General features: G+C 37.7%; 1 protein-coding gene across 1 annotated transcript in view; it reads left to right on the top strand.

Moving 5' to 3' along the window:
• Positions 1-5,943: 5,943 nt before the first annotated feature.
• PLEKHG1 (pleckstrin homology and RhoGEF domain containing G1) overlaps positions 5,944-16,875 on the top strand; it is a 169,654-nt gene continuing 158,722 nt past the window's right edge. The window contains exon 1 of the mRNA XM_068550883.1: positions 5,944-5,952. The gene's annotated coding sequence lies outside the window, so the exon portion shown is untranslated. The remainder of the gene's footprint in view (positions 5,953-16,875) is intronic.

The raw sequence follows: 16,875 nt of genomic DNA, 5'->3' as shown, positions 1-16,875 counted from the left end.
ATGTATTAAACAAGACAGAAAAATCATTACACCATAAAGAGACATATATAACTGCATCATATTTAAGAACTTCTCTTTGTCAGGAGACTGAAGATAAACCATAACCCATAACAGACAGATGGATTTACATTTTGGGGAATATATAAATAACTCCAACAAATTCATAAGAAAAAAATAATTCAATAGAAAAATGGGCAAAGTGTATGAGCAAGTTTTTCACAGGGAAGGAAACGTGAATAGCCAACACACAAATGAAGTTATGCTCAACCTCATTAGTAATTAGGTAAAAGCAAATTTAAACCACAGTAATACCATTTCTCACCCACCAGAATAGCTATAATTAAAAGTTTATGGTATTAGGTGTTGGCCGTAATATGGAGTGAAAAGAACTCTCATACATAGGCATACATCAGAGATACTGCAGGTTCAGTTTCAGACGATTGCAATAATGTTAATGTCACAATAAATCGAGTCACACAAATTGTTTGGTTTCCCAGTGCATATAAAAGTTACATTTATACTATATACTGTAGTCTATTGAGTGCTTAATAGCATTATGCCTAAAAAAACTATATACCTTAATTTAAAAATATTTTATTGCTAAAAATGCTAACCATCATCTGACAACGCAGGGTTACCACAAACTTTCAATTTGTAAAAATAAATAAATAAATAAAAATGCAATATGTTCAAGGTACAATAAAGTAAAGCACAATAAAAGGAGGTATGCGTGTACTCTGGGTGGAGTGTAAATTGGTACAATTACTCTTGAAGAAAAATTGGCATTACCCAGTGAAGTTCAACATGTGTATGATGAACAACCCAGCAGTTCCAGTTCAGGTAAATACAATATAGAAGTATGAATACAAGAGTCATGTACAACATTGCTTGTATAGGAAAGAAAAATGGAAACAATCTCAAGGTCTAACAGTAGAGCGTATAAATATACCACGAAGTATCCAGTGAAATTCAAAGAAATACTCTCCATCTGCACAAATAATTACACTGCAAAATGACATGGAGGAATCTCACTAACATTTATTTATTTATTTATTTATTTGGTTGCAACAGGTCTTAGTTGCAGCAGGCGGGCTCCTAAGTTGTGGCATGCAAACTCTTAGTTGCGGCATGCATGTGGGATCTAGTTCCCTGACCAGGGATGGAACCCGGGTGCCCTGCATTGGGAGCGCAGTCTTAACCACTGCGCCACCAGGGAAGTCCCTCACAAACGTTATATTGAGTAGAAGAAAGTAAGTCACCTTGGAGCATGTATAGATCTGTTTTATAGTTGAAAAGCACACAGAATTGATCAGAATGAAATTCCTCCATGTAGGCTCATTTTCACGCCCCACATGTTTGCAGAATGGCTACAGCAACTCTGGCCTCTAAATCCTGTCTTGTTCGTGTCTCATAGAAGCAGGAAAAGTTCTTCTTCCTTAGTAATTTTAATAAAATACATCAATTAGGTCTCATTGATCCTGATTGGTGTGGCTTGGGTCACGCGCCTATCCATGCACCAATCACAGTAATCAGGGAGATGATATATGATGAATTGTTTAGCCTAATTGATTTCATTCAGAGCACCTGGGCTGATAGTAGGACAAAGGAGAGGCAAACGCTGGTATGGTCGTCAGAAGGAGGGTAGATGGATGTTGGGCTTCCAAAATTATGGAGGATATTATTCCGCCCCCTTTCAGCAGCCAAATTAAGAAGGTTTGTATTTCACTAGCTACTGTTGCTTGCTTATGGTCTATGAAGGAAATGAGGCAGCTCAAAGAAGGGCAAGTGGAAGAGAGAAAGTGGTTTTTGTGTCGAAGTGGACCTAGAGTCCCGAGTTACCTGGCATTCTCAAATCAGAATGGATAGACGTGGAGCGGCCCCCCAGGATGGCAGGTGTGGGGCAGGCGCCGGACTGCGGTCTGAATACAGAGATTCCTTTTGGATTTACATGATCAAACTGTGTATCCCCTCAAAAATACTCGCTTTGTTTTTGTCTACTTGACCATCTGTGTTACTTATTTAAGGAATACTTTCTAGATACTTAGGGCATGAACATTAGGAAAGTTGCCCTTTTTTGGTCTTATTGCTATTGAGTACATTATAGTCTACACTGGCCTAAAATTCTGTGATTTCTGGTAGCCCTTTATGTGAGTTTTCACCCTCACTTTGTTTCTTCTATGAAGTTTTATGTGTTTTACTCAAGAAATAAAGGTAACAGATTTCATGCTTATGGGCAAGCCTTTGGGGCTCCTGTATTTCAAATAGTTGACATTTTTAGGGAAAGTGTCTATGCCTTGGGTACTTGCACAGTCATTATCATAAGTAGAAGTGTTGTTTTGTTTTTTTTTTTTTAAGAATTTTTCTATCGGAGATTTTTTTTTTTTTTTAAGTTTTAGTAATTGTTTTTTTTTTCCCCCCCTTTTAATTTATTTATTTATTTATTTTTGGCTGTGTTGGGTCTTCGTTTCTGTGTGAGGGCTTTCTCTAGTTGTGGCAAGCGGGGGCCACTCTTCATCGCGGTGCGCGGGCCTCTCACTATCGTGGCCTCTCGTTGCGGAGCACAGGCTCCGGACGCGCAGGCTCAGTAGTTGTGGCTCACGGGCCTAGTTGCTCCGTGGCATGTGGGATCTTCCCAGGCCAGGGCTCGAACCCGTGTCCCCTACATTAGCAGGCAGATTCTCAACGACTGCGCCACCAGGGAAGCCCAGTAGAAGTGTTTTTATCGAACATGACTTTAAATTGTTCCTTGTTTAAACCCTGCCAAACTCAACCCATTAAACCTGTTTTTACCTAGTCACTCAGTATCATCGTCCTCCAAAGCTAACAGGCCTTTAATTTTGTCCTGATATAAAGAGTAAATGTGATCGCTTTTGTGACATTGATCCCGTAGTTATTGTCAGAAACACTTGGCTTTTAGTTTCTCTCCTCACTCTGTTGTTTAAAATGAGAGGTAAGCTTATTTTAGACACTGTAGCTAAAAAGACATGGTGACATATTGGGCTTGTGTCTCCTTTTTATAAAACCAACCCTGACATTTTATTTATTTTTATTCTCAAACTCACATTAGTTGTGGTTTGCCTATAGAACTTATTTTAAACACCACCTTGCATGTACTCCTGACTATAAGTTTCACATTGTTCTTTGGCCAAAAGCAATAAAATGTGACCTGTTTTATCATGGTTCAGTGAAGTGTAATTAACATTTTCTTTCCAGAAATATAACATTGATGGCTATTTATAACATTTCCCCAACCTTCAAAAGTGTAATGAAGTGTTTAGGGGTATTTTTATATCAAATTCTATTTGTATTTAATGCTGTGAGTATAATCTATTAGTGCATTTTGCACTTAAGGCCGGATAATCAAATATTCTTAATGTGTTTTTTTCTAAAAATTCTATCGTGAATTTATAGAACAGCCTCTGAGGTCCTTAAGTATTCACCGATAAATAAGCCTCTCTGATTATAAAAGCCTCTTACTGTTCTCATATTCCTATAATGGTACTTCACCTTCTACAGACCAAAAATATAAATTCATTAGTTTACCTCATATTGAGTTTCCTGGCTAGATGATGCTTTTTTTTTTCCTTTTCTAAAAAAGTACATTTATACTTCTCAACATTTCTCGTGAGGAAACCATTGTCCTAAAGATTTCCTTAAACGTTTTCTATATAGGTTCTTTAAGCATAATTTTTCTGAATATGACCTGTTTTCAGACTGTCTTTTTTTTCGTTTGTGACTGGCCTTTGCTACCACTGGACAAAAAGCATTGCTTTTTACGTATTTCAAATCATCTGATACCACCCTTACTATTTCCAACAGGGTTATTTTTAGATATTTCTCTTGAGTTTTAGGTATTCAGCCTTGCACCTGCTGATGGTGGTATTTGGTCTGTTCATTTCCTTTCACTAATACTTTGTGAACATCTTTTTATTTTATTCCTGACTTTTTAGCAAAAATGTTGTCTGTTGGTTTTAGATCTTTTTAAAAATCATAGTAGGTGATCTTTCTATTTCTAGATTACTGAGAGTTTATCAGGTATAAGTGCTGAGTTTATCACATGCTATTTTGTCATCTTTGGAAATATGAATACGTGTTAATCTGACCTATTGATACAGCGTAAGAGATTTATTTATATAATATTTATAGAATAAGCCCAGTTTATATTGTTGTGTCATTATTTTAATTTACTAGAAATCAAGAGTTCTGAGCACTTTATTTGATGTTATTCCATCTTGTTTATCTAAGTCAAATACACCTCTTACTTTTTTCCTTCTCTGTGTCTTATCAGGTTAGGTTATCTGATAAGCTTCACCAAACAAACTGAAGAGTCTCATTTGTTTTATATCCTGAAAGCTTTTTATACAGTTTGGGAATTGTCTAATCCTTGAAGTGAACCATATTTCTTAGCCTTTCAGCTTTTATATTTCTGGTTCAGTTTTAATAATTAAATACCACCTTAGAAAACTGTTTCCATTGAGATGTTCAAATTTATTCACAAGGATCTTTTTATATGGCATTCTCAAGTTTATCATCTCTTCCATATCTGTGATATGTTCTTCTAGTAATTCGAGTTTCATGTTGGATTTTAAGACTAGATTTGCCTGAAATCTGTCTATGAGACATTTCATTCTATAATGAACCAGTGACTGTTTTTTAAATATCGAAATCAAAAATTCCTGCTTTTTTTTCTGCCTTTCCTATATTACCTTTATTGCTGTTTTTGAACTTAAGTTTAAATATGCAGTTTATTGCTTTGTTCTCTCCAGTTTAAAAAAAAAACCAAACAGTTACTAATGTCACAAGTAAAACTGCATTTCTTACTCCCCACCCAAAATGAAATTAACTTGCTTTTACCATCTATCCCCACTCATTTCCCCGTTTTTCATAACATGATCCAGGATTTCAGACTTAGATGAGCTTAACTATTATAGTAATGTTTTTATTAGACATTTTTTCCAAAAATTTGGAAGTTTGCACTCTATTTGGACTGTTTTTAGAATAACTAACCTACTTTATTCCCTATTTACTGCTTTTAACGCTTACCAGCCGTGCTACTACGTGACTACTTTTTCACTCTTTTTATTTGGATTCATCCTTCAGTCAACTGGAAATATTTTCAAGTAACTTTTGTTCATGAAGATACCTATCTGATACATTTCTAGGCACATTTGTTTTTCCTATATAATGTCTGTGGTTCTTTCTTTTCAAAAATAGTGACCAGAAAAAAAGCAACCCCAAATTTTACCACATCTAAGCATCACCCCCATTAACTTCTACCTTCCCACCCCAAGTACTTTGCAAAGATGGAAACTGAGAGGAATTATTGGCTACACCCATAGAGAGGAGCTCAGGGATAGAGCGGCCATGGCCTTAGAAGGCAGTTCACATCCTGTGGAAGACTTGCGTTTCAGAGATGATGATAAGAGGGTTGAGACTGAGTGAAATCATCCATTCTCCTTCCGCTCCTTGGAGTTTCATCTCTCTTCCTGGTAGAGGAAATTCTTCTTGGCTCCTGGCAAGTCACTGAACTTAATTTTTAGCGCTATTGAAAGTTCAAGTCTTTTTTAGATTTTCTGAGTATTTCAAGGGAAAGGGAAAATCAAGATTGGACAGTAACTTTCTAACACCACACCCTATAAGTTGTTTTTTAAATTAAATTGTTATGATTATTGCTATAGGTCTATTATAGACCAGTAGCATAGGTGACTTTTTCCTAGGTCCACTATAGACCAGTCGCATAGGTCTATAATGACTTTTTCCTAGGAAAATTATGGTCTTTTTGCATCCAGTCTTCCTTTTGCCCCTTAAAATTGGCCCAGATGTCTCATCCATGTTCCACTGAAATCATTCTGGAAAAGTAAAAAGCAATTTATATTTTGTGTTTCTGCTACAGGTGGAGACGGATGTTAGCAGTTGGTGGGTGAAGACACCGGAAAGGCCTCAACCATAAAAGTGAGCTGTTTTCATTTTTTTACCACTTGAGTATGAAACATGCTAAAAGATTAATAAATTCGTAATTTAGGTTTGTTAGGTATTTTTGTGTAAGTACCCTCTATGAGCAAAATTTTTCTTGTTTTTTAACTATTTTGTAAGACAGAATAACAAATATTATAACCAAAGGGTGAAATACAAAAGAAAATTCATATTTCAAAGTACATACATGAGGAATAAAAATGGAGTCAGGAAGAGTAAACCATAGTGTGACCCAAATTGGAATCATTTCTTCCTGTTGGCCCTCTACTGTTAATGAGTCAGTCCCTTGGGTAATATTTTAAATGCTTTTCATTGGCGAGAAAAGTTCTTCCTGTTCTTTTTAAGTTCCTCTTTTTTCTTTAAGATTTAAAATCTCAATGCAATTTTGTGGTGGTAGTACTTGAAAAACCACAATGAACAATAAGAGGGAAAGGAAGGAGGGAGATATACCCTTTTTTTAAGGTCTAGGCAATTATTTTATTCTGTTTCTCCTTTCCTAAGTCCTTTAATTTATCATACTCTGACCACATCACAAGCTATTTGGCAAGACTTGAAATGTTAAACTGACATTATTACTCAATTCCATATCAAATGCTTACTAGAATGAAAGGAATATATGAAGAAACTCGGTCCTGGTAAGCACAGCATTATCCTTTTACTCATTTATACTTTCAATTCTACACCAGGTCTTTTTTTTTTAACCAAACAGTAAAATAAAAATAACATTAAAGCATAAGTGCAACAAGGGGTTAGAGTCTGCCTTTTGCAAAATAATCATGCTTTATTGGAATTATGAATATTTGATACACTGCATTCTTGTTGAGGTACTCAAAGTTATTACAAAGACAAATGGTATTTTAATGGAGTAAAGATGTCTTTGCTTGTGTTGGAGTTCAGAGTTCATCGGTATTTTGTTAACTGGTAAAATAGTGGTTTTCTTACTGTAGATCTTCATTACTGGCAAGAAAGTCCTAGAAGTTCTTTTGTCTAATGTATGACTAGAATGCTGAGTAGCTTAAAAATCAAGAGTCTGAGGTCCAGAGCTGACTTACCCATTACACACAGTGCCTGGGGCCATGATACTTTTAGTGGCCCACGAAAATGTTTTCATTTTAATTCTTTCCCCAAAAATAAATAGAATAATAGTGAATACATAGTAACGAACCCAGCCTGGATTATATTTTTCTTTATACCACTGCAGTCATAAAATATAATTTTTAATATTCTTTTTTACGGAGGAAGGGGCCAAAGTGCCTCAGAGCCCAAGAAAATCATCGTGTGCCCCTACCTGGATCGCAGTCAGGCACACTCTACATATGTGACAGATTCAGTCATTTGAACGCTTTTTTTTTTTCTTTTTTTGAAGTGGAATAATCATTTCTTTTTCAGAAATGATTCCCTTCTCTGGAAATGAGTTCATAGACTTTTCTGCTCATCAGAGAGATACATGGTTTGTCTCCAAAGAAAGAAATGACATCTTGTTAGGTTAGATAGCTGTTGTCATTCATGATGTTTTCTTAGAATAAAATAAATATTTTCTCCCCTGAGAGACCCACTGATATTCTGTTTGCTTTGTAATATGATATGCAAAATAAGGGAAGGGGAAGCGGGACTAGCTCAGGATTCTTTGGTCCCATTTTGGACAAGCATTTTTGCCTGAAGAGTGTGTGTCCCATGAGAACAGTGGCGACCCCCGCTCCTCGCTGCTGTGGGCATGTAGACTTTAGCTCTTGGATCTTCCGTGGTTGCTGATCTGTGGTACTGAGTACATGACATTTTCAATTACCATGACCGATCCGGTTTTGTTTGTTTCTGAAGCCTTGACCTAGTGTTGGAGAAAATAGCTTTGTCAGTCTTCAATTGCAGTGACCAGATAAGAATATCTTCTAAAAGTCACTTGTTCATTTAAAGTAAGTGTGTTGAATGTCTGATGAACTTCTTTTTCAGAATTGGTACCCACTCAAACATAAACTCCCTCAGAGCCAGGTCTTTGCATGTTTTGCTTGTTGCTATATACCCTAGAAAAAGCCAGACATAATGGAAGCTCAAATGTTTGCTGAAAGAATGAATGAGCTAATTTCCTTCTTTAGAAAAGTCATGTTTCCCCCTCCCGAGAACTAGGGCTCCAGGCCTCTGGTTTGAGGTAACAACGGTGGAGATCGGATACTGGAAGGGCCACATCTCCAGTGCCTGGAGGGGTGGGTGACCCTGCAGTGCTCAGCCTCCATCTCGAGACTCAGTTTACCCTTTCACAAAAATAGTTGGGTTAGAAGGAGCGTTTTTTACTTTTCTAGAACTTTTTTATTTTCGGCCGTGCCGTGTGGCTTACTGGATCTTAGCGCCCCGACCAGGATCAAACCCATGCCCCCTGCAGTGGAAGCTCGGAGTCCTAACCACTGGACTGCCAGGGAATTCCCTTCTAGAACTTCTTAAAACAACAACAGAAAAGGTATTCTGATGGCCTTCTCCACCTTGGTGCCCCCCTAGACTCCCCTCACCCCATGCTGGTCTCAGGCTGGTCCAGGCCACCCCACACTCCCTCTTCCTAGCCCTCCAAAAGGAAAAAGTACCCCTGTATTTCTAAAACAATTGTTTATTTTAAATGTAAATACATATAATTAAATTGATTACCCCCTGCCCCCCGCCAAAAAAGTCATGTTATACTTCTGAAATGTTCTGAAATTGTTTGGGGTATGTAAGTGAACTGCAAAACTTCTAGTTCTCAGACTAGCAAATATCTGGGCAGGTACACAAAAATGTATATGGTACATCAGTATAAAATAATAATCTACCAGTTTGTTACCCACAAACTATAGATAAGAACTGTTCTCTCCAGGGTAGCAGGGCAATAGATGCCATTGGGTACCAGTTGATCAAATTAAGCTAGGAAAACAAGAGAATTCTAGAGAGAAGCGCTGCTCTCTCCAGCTATTGAAGACATAGTATGGAGGTGTAAACAGAAGGAATCAACTGACCTGAATTAGTAGTATTTGGTTAGGTGGTCCTGATTTATAGAAATTTTTGAAAAATCAGAGGAGTATAGGCCTATTTTTCACAGTTTTTGACCCCAAAGGAATTAGAATGCATTATTTTCTCTTGGTATGATGTGTGTGTTATTCAGCTTCAAGACTACATCTTTGATGAAAACTATTACATATAGAATGGATAAACAACAAGGTCCTGCTGTTGAGCACAGGGAACTATATTCAATATCCTGAGGTAAACCATAATGGAAAAGAATGTGAAAAAGCATGTATATATATATAAATAACTGAATCACTTTGCTGTACAGCAGAAAATAACACAACATTGTAAATCAACTATACATTAATAAAATAATTTATTAAAAGACTACATCTTTGAAATACCACCAAAAAATATGTGTGTACCCATACTCATATAAACATATTTTTTTCCTGAATAAACTTGCCCATACATTTTATTCTTGGTGCCTTTTTGTCCAGGGTTTCGCCTGCCCCGGTTCTTTGAAGAAAGTGTATCAGGGGTGGAGTTTAGGAGCACACAGCCTAGAGCTGCCCGAGTATCTGAGAGATGCCAATTAAATGTTCCAAGGTACACACCAGGCACTGGAGTGCTCGGGGCATCCTTTACAGTTCTTGGTAGCATTTTCTGAACCCTACCATGTGGTCATGCTCTTCTCTGGAGGGAATAAACATGACTCTAGCGTCTTCCATCCCTAGCTGAGGACTCTCACGGCCCTTTCATGAGCAATTGCAGGAGGCCCACATGCTCTGTGGTACCTCAAAAGTCTTGAAGCTGAAGGCTTTGTGGGGTTGCAATACTGTGGCTTATTACCCTTAAGACTTACAAACAACGCAGTGAAGGATGCTCAGTGAGGACTCAACACTGCACAACCCTTTTCATATCCTGTAAGTGACCTTGCCACTGTGTTCCAGGAAGTGTTTTACTTAAGGCTGATAGATTTATTGGAAGGCAGCTAATAGAAGAATTATCGGTGGCTACAGCATAAATGATTGACATTGTGAATAAATAACTAATTATGTTGCTCTAGACATTGCTAATAATATACCCATCTGGTGCAGTTCTTGGCACTGAGCTAGAGGACAGGGACTTAATGCAGTGGGATCTTTAAAAAGTCATTGAGATGCTTTCCATCAGGTTTCTTCCATTGCAGAATCCCTTGATTATCTCTTAACATGGAGGTGTCATGAAAATAATTTTTAAAGGATAATCAAAAATTAAAAGTGTTATAATAACTAAATATAGTGGTTACAAAAATATAGCACAGGGCTTCCCTGGTGGTGCAGTGGTTGAGAATCTGCCTGCCAATGCAGGGGACACGGGTTCGAGCCCTGGTCTGGGAAGATCCCACATGCCGCGGAGCAACTAGGCCCGTGAGCCACAACTACTGAGCCTGCGCGTCTGGAGCCTGTGCTCCGCAACAAGAGAGGCCGCGATAGTGAGAGGCCCGCGCACCGCGATGAAGAGCGGCCCCCGCTTGCCACAACTAGAGAAAGCCCTCGCACAGAAACGAAGACCCAACACAGCCAAAAATAAATAAATAAATAAATTAATAATTTAAAAAAATAAAATAAAATATAGCACAAAATTACGCGTTCAGAAAGACGTACAGATTTGGCTTTCTGAGTATGGGCACCTCTCCTCTATTAAAAAATATCCCCTTTTAAAGAGTTCTGGAGATGGGTTGCATAACAGTGTGAAGGTACTTAACACTACGGAACTGTACGCTTAAAAATGGTTAAGATGATAAATTTTATATGTATTTTACCACAATTAAAATTGAAAAAAAATTTTTTAATATCTTCTGGAAGTTTGCATACCTTAAGCTGGTATAGAGACTAGACACCCTTTGGTGGGGAGGAGGGGTGAAGGAGGAAGACTTCTTCATTGTAGATCCTTCATTATATCTGGGAAAGGTATGAGGGGAAGTCCCCAACCATTTTGAGAGAAAAAGGACATAAGTTAAAAAAAAAAAAAAAAGGTACTTGTTTTCTCATGAAGGGATGACCTTTGGAATAAGGAACTAGTTCCCGTTCCTGGCATTGAGCATAAGAGGATTCTAAGGACAGTATGTTCTCAATTTTGTGGAATTATGGTAATAGGTTTCTGTCAAAAACAAGGACGGGGAGGAGGGCTTCATGGTCAAATAAGTTTGGGATTTAAGCAAGGTTAATGATTACTTTTCTGCAGAGCCTTTACTATGCTGCCCTGAACGGTATGTCTTCAACAAGGAGGTGTTACAGGCAAGATTCCCAGACTTATTGAAATGGAATTCCTCCTCCCTCCCCAAAGCCCTCTTCCCCACCTGCTAGTTTTTTGACCTATTACTGTGTTGTTCTGTGGAAGATGGCTTGGTAAATACCGATTTAGTATGGAAAGAGGAAGTGACCAGCACAAACACAGAAATGGGTTATGGGAAGAAATATAGATGAATTGAAGCCATAATTGTGACGTGTCACGGTAGGAGGAGTCAAAGAGGACATTTGGAGGATAAAACTCTATACAGTGACTCCAAGAGCTCCATCTGGATAACCAGTAATGGAACCAGCTCTGAGTTTGATGCTGAGGGAGTCCCTCCCGTTTTGCTCTCCCCTCAGACTGACCTGTATGTTCCATGCATACAGCTTGTGAAGCATCTTGAAGCATTCGGCTAAGCCACTGGCAAAGGGATCAGGGATCAGCAAAGGATGACATTCAGTGTTCTGAAATTCTACCGTGGAAGAAAGTTTCCTTAAACCTTTTGCTATTAAACTACCTCCAACTTAATAACATTTGACAGATTCTGAGGGACTCCTTATTGGAAGAGAGGTAGCATAAAATTATTTAGCATAGGTTGTTATTGATACATCATTAAAAGTGATCTGTTTCAGGATGATCATTTTATAAATGAATGTCTACTTTGTGTAAAGCACTAAGTATTGTGAGGGATGCAAAGGCAAGAAGACAAGGCTTCTGTCCTTGGAAAGGTTGTAAAGTAGGTCAGAGAAGGTAAAACACGTCTAACAAGTAACCTTTCTGTGAAGCAGTATGTGATAAAAAAAAAAAAGTGGTAACAGAAATTTAGAGTACCAAAGGACCTAGAAATGTGATCCAAAGAGATGTACTTCCCATATAAATTATTCACTTGTGAATGTCCCACGTCTCTGAAAATAATGCTTATTTTCTGTTGGGTACAAAGTTATCAATTAAATCAAAATCATTTAAATGTTATTCAAATCATCAATGTGCTTACTTAACTTTTCTCTATTTGACCTGTCATTTTCTGAGGGAGCTGTTTTGGAACTTAATTGTGTTGAGTGGATTGTTAATTTTTCTATCAATTTTTCCTTTGTATGTTTCAAAGCTGTACTTTAGATACACAGAGGTTAATAAGTTATTCACTTGTTATGTAGCTAGGTGCAAGATAATTGTTGTGTTTTGGAAACCAGATAGAATATCCAATTCCCATGAAGTACGGGCTCACAGAGGATTTTTGAAGGTCTCATGTTTTTAACATCTGCCGCTGATGATGAACCTTGGATAGACCTGCCCGGTGGCTTGCAAAGGGACCATCTAATAGGCACGGAAAGGCCGTCACTTAAATGTCAGACGAACCAGATGAGTCCAGTGGTGCCAGATCTGCTTTTGGCAGCTGTAGATAATGAATCTAGTGTCTGGAACAGGCAGTTAGTTGTAATATTTGAGAAACTTGTAGAAGCACTGGACCAGATTCACCAAGCTTAGGAAGTCCGTACAACAGAATTATCCACCATGGCTTTAGGTAAGCAAGGCCTGTATTCATGTTGACTGAATAAAGCTGACATCCCCTCCGCCTCTGTCTTGGCCCCTTGCTTCCTGTCTCATTTCAGATCCCAACTATTGCTGTTTCAGCTGCATTTTCCAAGGTATGCATAATTTTAAAATCTGTGTTTTATTGCCTTACACCATCATGACTTTACTATGCCATAAGGAAAGCCTGTTCTGGAGGCAGATTACATTTGTGATAAAGACTTTCTAGAGTTAAGTCAGGTATTAAAGCAATCATTGTGTTTTAAATTGAAAGACTCGGAGTTGCAATTGATCTTAAGTCCTGTATTAAGTAGAGTATTTTCTTTTAATATTCTTTGTCTTAAAAAATGTGGGATTGGATTTCTTAAAATGTTGTAACTTCATATATATTCCTTTGATTTCTAAAACATAGTCATTCAAAGAAAAACAGAGTTTAGCAATTTCACAAGTCCTCATAAATGGAATATTATAGCAACCAGGCTCTTAGGCAAACGATCACCAAATCCTTTTTTTTCTGGTCTCCCTTTTGTTTCTAAGCCCTCCGTCTCATTTCTAACTCTTTTCTGAGTGTTTTCAGTTGGGGATCTCCCAGTCACCTCTAAGGCCACTTATTCCTAAAACTACCTTTTAACTCCTATTTGAGGAAAATGAAGATACTTTTGTGCAGGCTTATCATTTCAAGTGCACATTTGACATCTCTCTCCCTTCCTCCCCCCACCCCGCCTCCACCCCTGATATCTAATTTGTCACTAGATCTCCCTAAATTTACCTCCCCATCTGTCTCAGCCCTTCTTTTCCATTTCCACAGACTTGATAGAAGGGAAAAGTGAACATCTGAATGTTTGCCACACGCTACACACTATATACTTTTTCTTATTTCATCCTTTTAGCTTCGTGCAGTTATCGTCATGAATTGGGCTTCAAGGTTAGGAGACTGAAATTCTCAGAAATTTAAGTAATTGCCCAAAGTCTCACAACCAGTAGTTTTAAGAAACCGGACGAGTTATAAATACCCAAGTACAACTCCACGTCCAAGCGCACCACCTTCTTTGCTGCCCTGGAATGTGGGATACCGCCTGCAGCTCAGCCATGCCACGTACCTCCATGGTACCACATCGGGGCAGAAGAACCAGATTCTCTTTCTCTCTGGTTTTTCCAAATTCGTGAGCCTCCAGTTCATGCCGTCCACCAGCCTGGTCCACCCACAGGGCTGGGTTAATCATGTCAGGTGTCTAGTCTAAAATTCACAGGGATACGTTGTTGCTTGCTCCATAAGCTCTGACCTATTTTTGCTTTTCATCTTGAAGTCAACTGTTCTAGAAAAGTCTATTTTTTGCCCCCCAGAACTGTCTCTGCTCCTTGGAGTTGTCATGAAGGAAACACCGTGGGTTCTGGGGTCAGTTGGACCTGGGCTGCTCATCTCCTTCCTGGGAGGCCTCAGGCACGTTTTTTGCCATCTTCAGCTATAAAAATCATGACGATAAACTCACTACAGTCTAGCTGTGGGTCCAGAGAGTGCATGTACGATGCCAGCTGTGGTGAGAGCCTGGCAGGCTCTCAAATGGAGCTGGAGGGTAGTCGCAGTAATACTATTATCGAGACCTTATCTGTCCTCTTAAACTCAGTTCAGATTCCTCCCCCTTCATAAATGACTCCAGCCTGATTCTGTCTGCTTCCTCGTATATAAGTTAGCTTCAGAACAATTCATTTAGCAATTTTAATTATGTGGTGCCTCTTGACACTGCTTTGTGGTCTTAAAAATCCTTCTTGAGTGTTGTTAATTCCTGCTCTAATGGACTAAAGCAGTTCAAATGCAGGACTAGGTCTTATGCATATGATCTTTAGCCTGGTGCCTGATATGTAACTAACTATTCACAAACTCTTTTGATTCAAAATTAAGAAGGTTCACATATATTCAGATGAAATCAATAGCCTGCATGTTGGTTTTAAGTACAGAGGGTTCCCAGGTAAATGCCTTCATGTAGCATGATTAGCCCAAGTTTCTTTGTTCGTAGTTCTGAATGTGAAGAATATTGCAGAGTAAACTTTGAAACTACAAGAAATCTTACTATCCAGTATTTCTCACAAAACTGCCTTTTAAGCCCTGGGCAATCTTAAAACATGGCTGTATATACACTCATGTTTTATTTTCTTGGAGTACCTCCAAGATAGGAAATATTCTAATTGTCTTCATAACTATTATTTTCTAGGCCTAAATTTTTTTCTTGGGCAGATTTTCATTTTTCTTCTTTGCCTCTTCAGTCCAGGTAACTATTTCTCCCCTCCCCTCCTGGCCAGGTTTTCCGCTGGGACAGTCTGGTGAGGAGGATGTTATTATAAAAAATAAGCCTGAGGAAGAGTCAGAGAAGAGATCGTTTAGCGATAAAAATGTGGTGGCACTTTTAAACTGAAGGGACCGTTTTGTTCATGATGGGTCTTCTATTTTTATTTTATTATTATTTTTTTAATTAAAAAATCTCTTTATTTGAAAGACACAGAAGAAAATAAACAAGATATATAAAGAACTCTAAAAACGCAATAATAACAAAACATCATTAAAAATTAATAAAAGATTTGAACAGATACTTCACTAAAAATGAGATACAGTTGGCAAATAAGCAAATGAAAGATGATCAACATCATCATTTTTATTAGGGAAATTCTTATTAAAATCACAATTAGATCCCAGTTATTTGAATGCTGGTGTGAATACAGGGCATCGTACACTGCTGGTGAAAATGCAAAATGGTTCAGCCATTTTAGAAAACACATTAGTAATTTCTTATTAAGTTTAATATAAACTACCATACAACTCATCAATCTCTCAGATATTTTCTCAAGTGAAATGAAGATATAAATCCATACAAAAACCTGTATGTGGATGTTTAGAGTAGATATATTTGTTAACAATTGCCAAAAAAGTGGAAAAAACAAAAGACAACAAATATTCAGCAGCTGATGAATGGATAAACAAACTATGCTACATTTACTCAATGGAACACCGCTCAGCAATAGAAAGCAACGAAATACAGGTATTTTTGGCAACATACATGAATCTCAAAGGCACTATACTAAGTAAAAGAAGCCAGTTCATATACAGACTACATATTGTATGATTATATTTATATTACATTCTCACAAAGGCAAAACTACAGGGATAGAGAACAGCATTACCAGGGGATGGGGCTAAGGATAGGGAATTGACTATGAAAGGGAACATGGGAACTCTTTGGTGTGATGGGAAAATTCTATATCTTGATAACTTGATAGTAAAGGAGATTACAAAATTGTATGCCTTGTCAAAATTCACAGAAATGCACAGCTAAAATGGTGGATTTTATTGTATACAAATTGTACTTAAATAAAATTGGCTAAAAAGTGATCTGTGAGTGGAATGAGATTGAGTGGGGAAAGTTATGAAACAGGATTGGCCATCAGTTGATCACTGTGGAAGGCAGATGAAAGGATGCATCATTATTCTGCTCTGTCTACATTTATATGTTTATATATATAGTTTTTTATATAAAATCTGCAAATACAGTTTAGTCTTAAGGAACTGTTTTTTAAATTAATGATAAAAATAACAGGGAAGTACAGTACAAGTCAATTTACAGAAAATAGTTAATGACAAATAAAGAATTACCATTTAGAATTATAGGTAGATATAAGTTGTAATGATGGGTCTTTTAGCTTTATTTAATCACCCCATATTCAGAGCCAGTTTTTAAAACTCCATACTTCATCATTTTAACTGGAGGTTTGGGGACCCTCTCTTTCAACAATATAAGTATTGGCGAAATAATCATTTGAAACACGTTGTAGCCAAGTTTCACCTGCCAAGGTGTGTGTTCCATCCTAAATTCACATTTAAATGCATTTGCAAAGTCTATTTCTAAACAAAATGCAGATTACTAATTTTGGCAAAATTTTCCTATATGGAAAAGTTATTTGTTAAAATATTTACTTAAGAAAAAAAAGTCTCCTTGGTCTGCAGGCTTAAAGTTGTGAAATTGAACTGCGCGAGAGCCTTTGGAAGAACGCTTCCCAGGGGAATGGCCTTCTTCCTTCTTGGGGTCAAGGTGATGGGGTGAAGGGTTGTGAACCACATCCCCCAGCTGTGGAACACCCGGC

Source organism: Eschrichtius robustus, chromosome 9 (genome assembly GCF_028021215.1).
Source record: "Eschrichtius robustus isolate mEscRob2 chromosome 9, mEscRob2.pri, whole genome shotgun sequence".
NCBI classification, from domain to species: domain Eukaryota; kingdom Metazoa; phylum Chordata; class Mammalia; order Artiodactyla; family Eschrichtiidae; genus Eschrichtius; species Eschrichtius robustus.
This window is presented reverse-complemented; position numbering and strand designations above follow the sequence as displayed.